At 57.8% G+C, this 11,222-nt stretch overlaps 1 pseudogene; it reads right to left on the minus strand.

The window, feature by feature from the left end:
• Positions 1 to 11,222, minus strand: part of LOC135562785 (FYVE, RhoGEF and PH domain-containing protein 1-like) — an 81,826-nt pseudogene that overhangs the window by 62,573 nt on the left and 8,031 nt on the right.

Here is an 11,222-nt window from a genome sequence, read left to right on the forward strand (position 1 = left end):
AGCAGCGTTGCAGTTCTTAACACAAACCGGTGCGTCTGGCACCTACTACCATACCCTACTACCACCTACCACCTACTACCACCTACTACCATACCATACTACCACCTACTACCATACCATACTACCACCTACTACCACCTACTACCACCTACTACCATACCATACTACCATACTACCACCTACTACCATACCATACTACCACCTACTACCATACTACCACCTACTACCACCTACTACCACCATACCCCACTACCACCTACTACCATACCATACTATACTCACCACCTACTACCACCTACTACCTGCACATACCACCTGCTGCCATGCCATGCTGCCTACTGCCTGCCATGCCATGCCGCCACCTGCTGCCACCTCTGCCACCCTGTACCACCTACTGCCATGCCTACTGCCTACTGCCATGCCATGCTACCTGCCATGCCCTATGCATGCCACCTGCTACCATACCTGCACTGCCACCCTGCCATGCCTACTACCTGCTGCCTGCTGCCATGCTACCCATACTACCACCTACTACCATACCATACTGCCTGCTACACCTGCTACTACATGCTGCCACCTGCCTACTACCATACCATACCTCTGCCATGCCTACTACCATACCTGCTACTGCATGCCATGCTGCCACCTGCTGCCATGCCATACTGCCACCTGCTGCATGCCCTGCCACTACCATGCTACTACACTACCATGCTGCCCACCTACTACCTGCTGCCATACTACCATACCACATACTACTGCTGCCATGCCACTACCTGCTACCATTACTACCACTACCTACTGCCCTGCCTACTGCCACCCTGCCCGCACCTGCCCCTGCCTGCTATGCCTGCCTGCTGCCATGCCATGCTACCACCTGCTGCCGTGCCCTGCTGCCATGCCCCAGCTGCCACCTGCTGCCATTGTGCCACTGCTGCCAAAACACTACCTAAGTGCCATGTAACTGCCTCTTTCTTAAATACCACCTAGGTTCTTACCACCTACTGCCATGCTACTACCATGCCATGCTACCTGCTGCCCATGCCATCTTCTGCCATTGCTCTGCCACCTCTGCCATGCCTACTGCCACCTGCTGCCGCCTGCTCGTGCTGCCGCCTCTACCATAGTGCTGCCATGCCTCCTGCCTGCCTGCTGCCTGCTGCCTGCTGCCTTGTGCCGTGCTGCCTGCTGCCATGCCATTACTGCCACCAACTGCCATGCCCTGCTGCCACCCTATTGCCATGCCATGCTACTTACTCCATGCCATGCTACCACCTACTGCCATGCCACCTACTGCCGCCTGCTGCTACCTTTTCATGCTACCACCTACTGCCTGCTGCCCACCTACTACCTGCCACCTGCTACCTGCTACCATGCCCTACTACTGCCTGCCAGCCACCTACTACCATGCCTGCCGCCTGCTGCCACCTACTACCACCTCTGCCATGCCATGTGCACCTGCTGCCATGCCATGCCACCTGCACTGCCATACTGCCTACCCATGCCTGCCACCTACTGCCGTGCCCCTGCCTGCCTGCCATGCACACCTGCTACCATGCCCTCACTGCCTGCCTGCTGCCATGCCTACCACCTACCATGCCATACTGCTACTGCCATGCCATACTGCCTGCTACCACTACCATACACCATGCTACCATGCCATACCTGCCATTTTAATACTGCCTACTGCCATGCCACACATACCACCAGCTAATGACCTACTGCCTACTGCCATGCTACCTGCCATGCCCTACTACCACCTGCTGCCATGCTGCCACCTACCCATCCATACTGCCATGCCATGCCACCTGCCTGCCCTACTACCACCCTACTACATACCTACCTGCCATACTACCTATGCCATGCTGCCTGTGCCATGCCCCTGCCTACTGCCTGCTGCCATACGATGCCATACCTACTACCATACTACCACATGCACCATACCATACCTACTACCATGCTGCCATGCTGCCTGCTGCCATGGACCATGTGCCCTGCCATGCTGCCATGGACCATGCTGCCTGCTGCCCCATGGACCTGCTGCCATGCTGCCCATGCCCTGCCATGGACCACCTGCTGCCATGCCATGCCACCTGCTGCCATGGACCATGCTGCCATGCTGCTGCCATGCCATGCTGCCTGCTGCCATGCCATACTACCACCTACTGCCGCCTGCCATGGACTACCACCTACTGCCTGCCCAGCCTGCTGCCATGCCACACTGCCACCCCTGCTGCCATGCCATGCATGGACCTGCTACTGCCATGCCCTGCCATGGACCATGCTGCCATGGCCATGCTGCCTGCACCTGCCATGCCATGCTGCCAGCCATGCTACCATGGTGCCACCTGCCATGCCTACTGCCACCCCTGCCATGGACCATGCTGCCATGCCATAAATACTGACCATGCCATGCTGCCTGGACCATGCTGCCATGCCCTGCTGCCATGGACCACTGCCTGCCATGCTATATGGACCTGCCATGCCATGCTGCCCATGGACCTGCTGCCACTGCCATGCCCTACTACCGTGCTACCATGCCATGCTGCTGCCATGCCATGGACCTGCTGCCATGCCCATGCCATGCTGCCTGCCATGCCACTCTGCTGCCATGCCATGGACCATGCTGCCATGCTGCCTGCTGCCTGGACCATGCTGCCATGCTACCCATGGACCCTGCCACTGCTGCCATGCCACCTGCCACCTGCTGCCATGCTGCCATGCCTACTGCCATGCTGCCATGCCATGCCTGCTGCCGGACCCTGCTGCCATGGACCCTACTGCCATGCTGCCATGCTATGCCTGCCACTGCCATGCTGCCGGACCACTGCTGCCATGGACCATGCTGCCATGCTGCCCTATGGACCATGCCCTGCTCCTGCTGCCTGCTGCCCTGGGCCACCTGCTGCCATGCCATGCCTACTGCCATGCTGCCATGCCATGCTGCCACCTGCTGCCATGCCCATGCTGCTGCCATGCTACCATGGACCATGCTGCATGGACCCTATGCCATGCCATGCCACCTGCCATGCCACTGCTGACCATGCCATGGCCTACTGCATGCTGCCTACCTGCCATGCCTGCTGCCGCCCTGCTGCCTGCTGCCATGCCATGCTGCCTGCTGCCCTGCCACCATGGACCATGCTACCTGCTGCCCCCTGCCATGGACCTGCCATGCTGCCTGCTGCCATGCCTGCCATGCCACCTGCTGCCCTGCTGGACCATGCCTCTGCCACCTGCCATGCCATGGACCCTGCCATACCATGCTGCCATGCTATGACCTGCTGCCATGCTGCCTGCTGCCATGCCATGCTGCCGGCCTGCTGCCATGCTGCCTGCTGCCACCTGCCCACTGCTGCCTGCTGCCACCTGCTGCCTGCTGCCATGCGGTCTGCCTTGCCTGCTGCCACCTGTACCTGCCCATGCCTGCTGCCTGCTGCCCTACTACCATGCTACTGCCTGCTGCCTGCTGCCACCTGCTGTCTACCACCTGACCCTGCCATGCCATGCTACCTGCTGCCATGCCATGCCACCTGCCCATGCTGCCTGCTGCCCTACTTGCCATGCCCTGCTGCCTGCTGCCATGCATGCTGCCCTGCTGCCATGCCTCGCTGCCCTGCTGCCATGCTGCCTGACCCCTGCTGCCATGCCATGCTGCCTGCCTGCCAGCTGCTGCCACATGCCTGCTGCCACCTACTGCCTGCTGCCATGCCATGCTGCCTGCTGCCAGCCCACTGCCATGCTGCCACCTGCTGCCGTGCCATGCTGCCTGCTGCCATGCCATGCCTGCTACTGCCCTGCCACTGCTGCTGCCATGCCGTGCTGCCTGCCATACTGCCTGCTACCATGCCTGCCATGCTGCCACCTGCTGCCATGCTGCCACTGCTGCCATGCTACCATCTACCTGCTGCCATGCCACCCATGCTACCGCCTACTGCCACCTGCTACTACCTGCTGCCATGCCATGCTACCCCTGCCTGCCATGCCATGCTACCACATGCTACCACCTGCCATGCCCTGCTACCTGCTGCAGTGCCACCTGCTGCCATGCCATGCTGCCCTGCTACCCAAAGCCCTTTTTCTACCCACCTGCCATGCCACACCATGCTACCTACTGCCTGCCTGCCATGCCATGCTGCTGCACCTGCCCATGCCACCTCTGCCCATACTGCCTGTGCCACCTGCTGCCATGCCATACACCCCTGCCTGCTACCTGCTGCCATGCCCATGCTGCCCTGCTGCCGCCATACCATGCCACCTGCCTGCTACCACCTACTGCCATGCTGCCTGCATGCCATGCCATGCCACCTGCCATGCCATGCCTGCTGCCATGCTGCCAGCCTGCCATGCCACCTGCCAGGCACTGCCATGCCTGCTGCCATGCCGCCTGCCTCTTTCTGCCTGCACTGCCATGCCATGCCATGCCACCTGCTGCCATGTGCCACCATGCTGCTGCCTGCTGCCATGCCATGCCACCTGCTGCCGTGCCATGCTGCGCCTGCTGCCATTGCTGCCTGCTGCCATGCCTGCCTGCCTGCTGCCATGCCATTGCCTGCTGCCACCTGCCTGCCATGGACCATGCCTGCTGCCTGCTGCCTGGACTGCTGCCATCTGCTGCCTGGATGCCATACTGCCCTGCTGCCTGCCATGCCTGCACCTGGACCATGCCCTGCTGCCTGCTGCCATGCTGCCACCTGCTGCCATGCCTGCCTGCTGCCATGCTACCCCCTGCTGCCATGCCATGCTGCCTGTGCCCTGCCTGCCTGCTGCTGCCATGCTGCCACCTGCTGCCATGCCATGCTGCTGCCCTGCTGCCATGCTGCCCTGCTGCCCTGCTGCCATGCCACTGTCTGCCCTGCTGGCCCCATTGCCTACTGCCTGCTGCTGCCTGCTGCCCATGCCCCTACTGCCTGCTGCTGCACTGCCTGCTGCCATGCCATGCTGCCACCTGCTGCCATGCTGCCTGCCTGCCTGCTGCCTGCTGCCTGCCCCTGCACTGCCTGCTGCCGTACCTCCTGCCTACTGCCTGCTGCCTGCTGCCCTGCCTACTGCTGCCCATGCTGCCATGCCCTGCTGCCTGCTGCCACTGCTGCCTGCTGCCTGAGACTGCCTGCTGCCGCCTGATGCTGCCTGCTGCCATGCCATTGCTGCCTGCTGCCGCCTGCTGCCTGCTGCCATGCCATGCTGCCTGCTGCCATGCTGCCCTGCTGCCCTGCCCACCTGGACTGCCTGCCTGCTGCCTGCTGCCTGCCTGCCTGCCCTGCTGCCTGGTGCCTGCTGCCTGCCTGCCTGCTGCCTGCTGCCATGCCATGCCTGCTGCCACCTGCCACCTGCTGCCATGCCATGCTGCCTGCTGCCATGCCATGCTGCCATGCTGCCTGCTGCCTGCTGCCTGCTGCTGCCCTGCCCTGACTGCCCCACCTGCACTGCCTGGACTGCTCCTGCTGCCAGTGCCTGCTGGCTCCACCACCTAGTTACTGCCTGGACTGCCTGTGCTGCCACCACCTGCTGCACTGCCTGCCGCCTGCCCTGCACTGCCCTGCTGCCTGCCATACTGCCTGCCCTGCTGCCATACCAGCCTGAGACTGCCATACCCATACCCTGCCCATGCCCTGCCTGGCTGCCTGCTGCCTGGACTGCCCTGCACTGCCTGCTGCCCGTTACCTGCCTGCCATGCCATGCCTGCCTGCTGCCCTGCTGCCGGACCCCTCTGCCACCTGCCCTGCTGCCCTGCTGCCTGCTGCCCCTGCCTGCCTGCCTGCCTGCTGCCGCCTGCTGCCATGCCATGCCGACTGCCTGCCCTGCTGCCTGCTGCCATTTTGCTGCCACCTACTGCCACCTGCCCCTGCCTGCCCATGCTGCCACCTGCCTGCCTGCCTGCTGCTGCCATGCTATGCTACTGATGCTACCATGCCCTGCCATGCCATGCCGTGCCCTGCCATGCTGCCACAGTGCTACCATGCCATGCTCTACTGCCATGCCCTGACCTGCTGCCATGCTGCCCTGCTGCCTGCTGCCATGCCATGCTGCCTGCCTGCCGGACCTGCCTGCTGCCTGCTGCCATGCCTGCTGCCATGCCTGCTGCCATACTATGCCCTGCCTGCCAGCTGCCTGCCATGCCATGCTGCCCTGCCTGCCTGCCTGCCATGCCTGCTGCCAGCCCTGCTGCTGCCTGAGACCTGCTGCCTGCCCTGCACTGCCATCTGCTGCCATGCCATGCTGCCACCTACTGCCTGCCATGCTGCCATGCTGCCATGCCTACTGCCATGCCTACTGCCTGCTGCCTGCTGCCATGCCATGCTATCTGCTGCCATGCTGCTGCCCTATGCCACCCTGCTAAATGCCATGCCATGCAATGTGCCACCACCTGCCTACCACCTACTACCATACCCCTGCTGCCACCATGCTGCCTCCCCATGTTTATGCTGCCTGCTGCCATGTGCCACCTGCTACCGCCTGCTGCCATGCCATGCTGCCTGCCACCCTGCTGCCATGGCTGCTGCCTCCCCTACTGCCACTGCCATGCCATACAACCACCTACTACACCCTGGCTAATACCATGCTACCACCTACCCCCTCCAAGCTGCCGTACTGCCTGCTGCCATGCTGCCATGCCATGCCCACCTGCCCTGCTACCATAAGCCAGTGCTCTGTTCAGGAGCCCATGGAGATTTTTGGGATACTCATTGCAGACTACCATGCCATGCCATGCTTGCCTGCCACCTGCTGGGATGCTGCCATCTACCTGCCTATGTTTTGTGCTTGCTGCTCATGCCCACTGCCTTATTTTGCCACCTCTGCTGCCATGCCTGTTTCTGCCATGCTGCCATGTTTGTGCCATGCCTGCTGCCATGCTGCCCCTGCTCCTGCTGCCACTGCCATGCCCAGGGAAGCTGCTAGCCCTGCCCTGCCATGCCTGCTGCCTGCTGCAAGAGGCCTGCCTGCTGCCATACTGCCTGCTGCCCAGTGCCCTGCTGCCTGCTGCCACCTGCTGCCTGCCTGCCACCCTGCCTTTTGCCTGCTGCACCAGGTGCTGCCCTGCTGCCATGCCTAAGTGCCACCTGCTGCCATGCTACCACCTGGGGCCTTTGCCTGCTGCCATGCTTTCTTTGCCTGCTTCCTCTGCCCCTGCTTCCCCATGCCATGCTGCCTGCTGCCGCCTGCTGCCATGCCATGCTGCCTGCTGCCATGCCTCTTGCTGCCTGCTGCCATGCCTGCCTGCTGCCTGCTGCCACGGCCACCTGCTGCCATGCCTACCACCTGCTGCCATGCCATACTGCCGGTGCTGCCACCTGCTGCCACCATGCTACCACCCTCTACCATGCCCTACTGCCGCCACCTGCCACCTGCTGCACCACCTGCCATGGCACCACCCTGCCCTGCCTGCCCTGCCCCTGCTGCCATGCCCACCTGCCATGCTGCCTGCTGCCACCTACTGCATGCCCTGCCTGTATCCTGCTGCCACCCTGCCACCTACTGCCATGCCATGCTGCACCTACTTCCCTACCACCTACTACCACCTACTACCATACTACCACCTACTACCATACTACCACCTACTACCATACCCTACTACCGCCTACTACCATACCCTACTACCACCTACTACCACCTACTACCATACCATACTACCACCTACTACCATACCATACTACCACCTACTACCATACCATACTACCACCAACTACCATACCATACTACCACCTACTACCATACCATACTACCACCTACTACCATACCCTACTACCATACCATACTACCACCTACTACCACCTTTAGTCAACATTATACTGAAGGACGTTAGGCTTTAGTCAACATTATACTCAAGGACATTAGGCTTTAGTCAACATTATACTCAAGGACGTTAGGCTTTAGTCAACATTATACTCAAGGACATTAGGCTTTAGTCAACATTATATTCAAGGACATTAGGCTTTAGTCAACATTATACTCAGGGACATTAGGCTTATATTTTAAAAATGTCAACAATATACTGAAGGACATTAGGCTTTGAGTTTGTACAGAAAAGGGTAGGAGATGTTACGGGAGATGCAGAAGAGAGAGAGACATGTATAGCTTTTTAGCACATTTTTCCAGGACAGACACACGGCCAGAACAGACACACAGCCAGAACAGACACACAGCCAGGACAGACACACAGCCAGAACAGACACACAGCCAGAACAGACACACAGCCAGAACAGACACACAGCCAGGAGAGACACACATATTCAAGCCAGAAAAGACACACAGCCAGAAAACTGAAGACACACAGCCAGGAGAGACACACAGCCAGGACAGACACACACAGCCAGAAAAGACACACAGCCAGAAAAGACACACACAGCCAGGACAGAGACACAGCCAGGACAGACACACACAGCCAGGACACACACACAACCAGAACAGACACACAGCCAGGACAGACACACACAGCCAGGACACACACACACAGCCAGGAGAGACACACAACCAGGACAGACACACACAGCCAGAACAGACACACAACCAGAACAGACACACAGCCAGAACAGACACACAACCAGAACAGACACACAGCAGGACAGACACACACAGCCAGAACAGACACACAACCAGAACAGACACACAGCCAGAACAGACACACACAACCAGGACAGACACACAGCCAGAACAGACACTTGGCCAGAACAGACACACAGCCAGAACAGACACACAACCAGAACAGACACACAGCCAGGAGAGACACACACAGCCAGGACACACACACAGCCAGAACAGACACACAGCCAGAACAGACACACAGCCAGAACAGACACACAGCCAGGACAGACACACAGCCAGAACAGACACACAGCCAGAACAGACACACAGCCAAGAACAGACACACAGCCAGAACAGACACACAGCCAGGAGAGACACACAACCAGAAAAGACACACAGCCAGAACAGACACACAACCAGGAGAGACACACAACCAGAACAGACACACAGCCAGGACACACACACAGCCAGAACAGACACACAGCCAGAAAAGACACACAGCCAGGAGAGACACACAGCCAGGACAAGGTCATCAACAAACTAACATGGTCCAAGTACACCAAGAGAGCCATGAAGAGGGCACGACAAAACCTCTTCCCCCTCAGGAGACTGAAAAGATTTGGCATGGGTCCTCAGATCCTCAATAGGTTCTACAGCTGCACCATCGAGAGCATCCTGACTGGTTGCATCACGGCCTGGTACGGCAACTGCTCGGCCTCCGACCACAAGGCACTGGGGCCAAGCTGCCTGCCATCCAGGACCTCTATACCAGGCGGTGTCGGAGGAAGGACCTAAAAATTGTCAAAGACTCCAACCACCCTAGTCATAGACTGTTCTCTCTGCTACTGGCAAGCGGTACTGGGCACCAAGTGAGGTCCTGAACAGCTAATACAATGGCTACCCAGACCCAGACATTGCCCCCCTCCCTACTACTCTCTGTTTGTTATCATTTAACATTTACATTTAAGTCATTTAGCAGACGCTCTTATCCAGGCGACTTACAAATTATCTGTGCATAGCCACTTTAATAAATCTACCTACATGTACATACTACCTCAACAAACCGGGCCCTCGCACATTGACGGTACCCTCTGTATATAGTCTCGCTATTGTTATTTTACTGCTGCTCTTTAATTATTTTGTATTTTTCTTAAAACTGCATTGTTGGTTAATTAGTAAGTCAGCATTTTCACTGTGGTGTTGTATTCGGGCGCATGTGACAAATACAATTTGATTTGATTTTACACAGCCAGCTGGGACTCTTTATTGAGGAGGAAGCTGAGAGTGTGAAAGAGCTGCTAGAGACAGGTTTAGGGCCTGGGTTACGGACAGTGTTTATATATCCATAGCCCCTGACCCAAGGCTAGAACCTGGATGTCCTTTAAAGGAAAGGGGATACATAGTCAGTTGTACAACTGAATGGATTCAACTGGGTTGGGTTAAGTCTTCCACTTTTAACCCCTCTGAAACTGAGAGGTTCGGGTGGCTACCTAAATCGACATCTACATCGCCGGGCCGGAAACAGTGGGTTAATGCCTTGCTCAAGGGCAGAAAAGCAGATCTTTACCTTATCTTTGGGGATTCGATCCAGCAACCTTTGGTTATTGTTCCAACACTCATATCCACCAGGCTACTTAACCTAGCCCCTTAACCCTGAACAGGTTTTACAGGCCCACCTACCTGAATGTCCCTTTAACCCCTTAACCCTGGACAGGTGTTACAGGCCCCCTTACCTGGATGTGGTGGACGATGGCTTTGAACTGGGACGACCTCTCTCCATCCAGGTGTTGACCAGCTCCATGGCTGAGTGAGGGTTCTTCACATACTCTCCGTACATCTTCAGGAAGGGCTAGCTTCTGCAGGATGTCCCCGATCGCGGGTTCACATCCCTGGGGGAGAGGAGAGAGGGTCAGGAAGGGGCTAGCTTCTGCAGGATGTCCCCGATGCGGGGTTCACATCCCCTAGGGAGAGAGGAGGTCAGGAAGGGGCTAGCTTCTGCAGGATGTCCCCCGATGTGCGGGTTCACATCCCTGGGGAGAGGAGGAGAGGTCAGGAAGGGGGCTGAGCTTCTGCAGGATGTCCCGATGCGGCGGGTTCACATCCCTGGGGGAGAGAGGAGAGGTCAGGAAGGGGCTAGCTTCTGCAGGATGTCCCGATGTGCGGGTTCACATCCTAGGGGGAGAGAGAGAGGTCAGGAAGGGGGCTAGCTTCTGCAGGATGTCCCGTGCATGGGTTCCACATCCCTGGGGGGAGAGAGGAGAGGTCAGGAAGGGGCTAGCTTCTGCAGGATGTCCCCGATGTGGTTCAAATCCCTAGGGGTGAGAGGAGAGGTCAGCAAGAGGTAGGGTTAGCGCGAGTTGTGGTGTGCGTGTGTGTGTGTGTGTGTGTGTGTGTGTGTGTGTGTGTGTGTGTGTGTGTGTGTGTGTGTGTGTGCGTATACGTGGTGCGTGCGTGTGTGTGTGCTTGTATTACTATTATGGCTAAGAATACTATAGTATACTATGGTATAATAATATAATATACTATGGTATAGTTACTATAGTATACTATGGTATAATTAATATAATATACTGTGGTATAATTACTATATAGTGTACTATGGTATAATTACTATAGTATACTATGATATAAATACAGTAGTATGCTATGGTATAATTAATATAATATGTAGTATAGTACTATAGTGTACTATGGTATAAATA

The sequence above is a fragment of the Oncorhynchus nerka genome, linkage group LG20 (assembly GCF_034236695.1).
Source record: "Oncorhynchus nerka isolate Pitt River linkage group LG20, Oner_Uvic_2.0, whole genome shotgun sequence".
Lineage (NCBI taxonomy): Eukaryota > Metazoa > Chordata > Actinopteri > Salmoniformes > Salmonidae > Oncorhynchus > Oncorhynchus nerka.